The sequence below is a fragment of the Dama dama genome, chromosome 10 (assembly GCF_033118175.1).
Source record: "Dama dama isolate Ldn47 chromosome 10, ASM3311817v1, whole genome shotgun sequence".
Taxonomy (NCBI): domain Eukaryota; kingdom Metazoa; phylum Chordata; class Mammalia; order Artiodactyla; family Cervidae; genus Dama; species Dama dama.
Window position 1 is genome coordinate 28,441,172 of NC_083690.1, and position 4,586 is coordinate 28,445,757.

The following is a 4,586-nucleotide window of genomic DNA, read 5'->3' on the forward strand; positions in this document are numbered from 1 at the left end:
GGACCGCAGCACGCCAGGCCTCCCTGTCCATCACCAACTCCCGGAGCCTACTCAGACTCATGTCCATTGAGTCAGTGATGCCATCCAACCATCTTACCCTGTCATCCCCTTCTACTCCCACCTTCAATCTTTCTCAGCATCAGGGTCTTTTCCAGTGAGTCAGTTCTTTGCAACAGATGGCCAAAGTATTGGAGTTTCAGCTTCAGCATCAGTCCTTCCAATGAACATTCTGGACTGATTTCCTGAATATTTAGTTTTGATCATATATATTCAAAATTAATTCAAGTTTTTCTCTGATTTAACCACAGACAGAAACAGTTAATATGCTTGGGTCAGACTTGATCTGATTAAAGTCTGTATTAATTAGAATGTTGGCATGTAGAAAGCAAAACTAAAATTCTATCATTTCTCTTTTATCCTGGATCCTAGGCTCGGTTAAATAGGACTGAGTTCTTAAAATCCAATACATTGATGAAGTAGTGGAATTTCTCATCCATGCATCTTTTTTCTTCCCCTCAGCTGCTTCTTTCAGCACTGGGATCTTATTTCCCCGACCAGTGATTGAACCCATGCCTGCTGCACTGGGAGCTCAGAGTTTTGTTTTTTTTTTAGAGGTTTCCTTTTGTATTGGTGTATACAGCTATACAAATTAACAATGTTGTGACAGTTTCAGGTGAGCAGCAGAAGGACTCAGCCATACAGATACACGTATCCATTCTCCCCCTAATTCCTGGGAGCCTGGAGTTGTTTTTTTTTTTTTAAACTTTTGTATTGATGTATAGCTGATGAACCATGTGACAGTTTCAGTTGAACAGTAAAGGAACTCAGCCATACATATACATGTATCCATTCTCCCCCAAATTCCCAGGAACGTGGAGTCTTAACCACTGGACTGCCAGGGAAGTCCTTCACACATGCATTGAAGTGGGAGAGTTTCAGAGTTTTACTGCTGTTCATTGATAAACCCTGATAATTTAGATTTTGACCTGATGTAACACTGAGTTACACATTTCAGTGTTCTGGCTCCCAGGAGGGACTTGGATTATATTTCAACTTCAGCTAATAAGTGTATTGTGCAAGCACTGGGTACCAGTAATAACCTCAGGCTCTGCCCTCCTCCCACCCCCTTCCCTCTCCCACCCTGCCCCAGGCTTATAATCTGGACAGGTATGCACAGGTGCCTTCATGGCAAACTCAGAAGCACATGGGTATGGGAGAAGTTAGGTGACTTTCCAGAAAAAGTGACAGAATGCTAGAATTGAGTCTTAAAGGAAGAGTCTCCAGGTTAGTGTGTGAGGCATGGGGAAAGAACATTCCAGGCAGGGGGAAGGGAGTATACAGTCCTCAAAGGATGAGAGAAGAGTGTAACCATGGGGTTCTGGAAGTGGTGAGCACTTCAGGTGGAGAAGTAGGCATGAGTTATACGTGGCTCAGACAGTAAAGAATCTGCCCGGAATGCAGGCGACCTGACTTCAATCCCTAAGTTGGGGAGATTCCCTGAAGAAGGGAATAGCAACCCACTCTAGTATTCTTGCCTGAAGAAATCCATGGGCAGAGGAGCCTGGTGTGCTCCAGTCCATGGGGTTGCAAAGAGTCAGACATGACTGAGCAACTCACGTTTTCACTTTCATACTCTAAGTGGTCATGCTGCACAGCTTGCAGGCATGTGGGGTCTTGGTTCCTTGACCAGGAATCAAACCCACGCCCCCTGAAGTGGAAGTGGAAACTCAACTCCTGGACTACCAGGGAAGTCTAGGTTATGTAACTTTTTAAAAAATATGTATTTATTTGACTGTGCCAGGTCTTAGTTGCAGCTCTCAGGATCTTCCATCTTCATTGCAGCATTAGGGATCCTTAGTTGCATCTTGTGAACTCTCAGTTGGGGTATGTGGGAATCTAGTTCCCTGACTAGGGGTCGAACCCGGGCCCCCTGCATTGCTAGCGCAGAGTCCTAGCTACTGGACCACAGGGAAGTCCCATGAAACAGTTTTAAAGAGTAAATAAGAGTCAATAAGAAAAACAGCATCAGTGTCAGGAAGAGACTGGAATGAGAAAGATGAAAGGGAGGCAGTGACCTGGTCCTAAGACCTGAACTAAGTTGGTCAGGGAAGTTATTAGAGATTGGGTAGATGATGTGCCAGGCTCCCAGGGCTTGGCACCAGGGAGGGTGAACCGAAAGGAGGCACCTCAGTGTTTTATCTAAGTGGGGCTCTGTGGTACCAGTTACCGTGGAGGGAACAGGACACCTGTCCAAGTTATCTCGAAAAGCTCAAATATTTCAAATGTTTACATGTACTGACATATGTCATTTTTATCTTAACATAGATATTTTTCCTGACAATCTCGATATAAAATCCTGCTCCAGGAAGATGCCCTCTGTTGACCGATGATATTTTAACCTAAGCCACACACCTGTGAAATAAGAGTACCTCTCTCCCCTCAGGAGAAAGCATCAGATTAATGAAACTTCAAAGCAAAATGATGGTGGGAAAAAAGGTGCAGAATGAGGGACCTAACACTAAACACAAAATCCAGGTCTGTAAGGACGTGCCTACCAAGTTTACATGTCAGGAAAATAGATTTGAAAGACTTTGTCTCCAGAAATAGCACTGAGAAATCAGGGGAAGGTGAGAGAAAGTCACACGGACACCACTGGCTTGAAGAGGCCCTGCCTCCCACAGTGCTGACTGGGGACGTGTCCTTTCCACCCTGGGGCGAGCTCACCCCAGCCTCCCTGTTGGGTCTCTGCATCCTCTACAGGCTCATGAAGTGTCAGCCAAATCCGGAACTCAGCCTCCAGCCTCCTGTCCCTGAGTGCCTGGGCCTCCTTCCCACCTTCGCCTCTCCCTGGTGTGGGGCAGATCCTGCCGTCACTTCTCTGTCCACAGGACCCATTTCTGTCCCTGGCAGCTCCTTGCCTTAACATATTAGAACATTGCCTAGGAGTGATGGGAGCAATAACTGGGCTTGGGAGGTGAAGGCAGAGGAGGAGCTCTGACTGGGGCAGTTAGGTAGCAGAGACAGAAGGTAGCAGAGAACTCCCAGCCCCACCCAGTCCTGAGGGCACTTTCCTCTTCTGAGACTCCAGCTGGCCTCAAAATGCTCCCCCTGGCGGCTGGGGAGCTCCCAGAGAACTACCATCTAGCTCGCTCTCCGCCCACCTTGTCTTGGTTGCAGTTTCATGAGTATAGCTGTGGCTCTTATCTTTCCGCAGGATACATTTTCCTCATACAGTGCCATACTGGCCCGTGCCTTTAAGTTGTGTCCTTGGCCAGGCGGAGTTGTCCTACCTCCTTGCACAGGTCACCTCCTTCCCTTGGGACTGAGCTATCCTGCCAGCACACCAGGGTCTATGTTCCCCTCCCCAGGCACCAGAGCAGGTTACATGCTTTCCCGTCCCAGTTCCCTTCTCTCCATCTCAACACTTGACACTCCATCATTTCACACCCTGCCTCACTTGACTGGGACTGCTTGCAGGCGAGGATGGGGCCACCGGTGCTGAGATCAACAGGAACATCGGAGTTCTGAGACCATGAGAGAACCTCATTATGCTTCCACCCAGGATGTTTCTATTAAAGTGTATTTTACATGTTTCAATGCCATTCTCCCATATCATCCAGCCCTCGCCCTCTCCCACAGAGTCCGAAAGACTGTTCTATACATCTGTGTCCCTCCTGCTAGCTCGCATACAGGGTTATCATTACCATCTTTCTAAATTCCATATATATGCGTTAGTATACTCTATTGGTGTTTTTCTTTCTGGCTTACTTCACTCTGTATAATAGGCTCCAGTTTCATCCTCCTCATTAGAACTGATTCAAATGTATTCTTTTTAATGGCTAGGTAATATTCCATTGTGTATATGTACCACAGCTTTCTTATCCATTCGTCTCCTGATGGGCATCTAGGTTGCTTCCATGTCCTGGCTAAGGGCATTGAAACATGTAAATTATATGTGAAACGAATCGCCTGTCCAGGTTCAATGCATGATACAGGATGCTCGGGGCTGATGCACTGGGATGACCCAGAGGGATGGGATGGGGAGTGAGTTGGGAGGGGCGTTCAGGATGGGGAACACATGTACACCCATGGCGGATTCAAGTCAATGCATGGCAAAACCAATACAATGTTGTAAAGTAAAATAAATAATTTAAATAGAATAAATAAATAAAAATAAAGCGTATTTTATTTTTGAAAGTCAATATATTTACATGGTGCGAAGTCCAAAACAAGTTATCCGGGGAGAAGCCTGCCTCCCAGCTTCGCCCCCCAGGCCCTGGATTCCTCCAGGAATCGTGTTACTCTCTCCTTGTGGATCTCTCCACGTACGTACAAGCCTGGCCCTTGTTCCTTTGGCACAACCTGTGCTGCGCACCAAACTCCTTTCGCTGGCGCTTAAAGTCAAAATCTGTTCCTCCGGTTTCCCGCTCCTTTCTCGCAGTCGCGGGACCTCGGCGCTGGGACCCACTGTGGCCGCACAGCGCCCCCTGGCGGCCGCGCCCCCGCACGGCAGCGGTCGCGCGCCCCGCCCCGCCCTGCCCCGCCCCCGCCTCGGCGGGCCCGGCCGGGGGAGGGGTCGCGGCGGC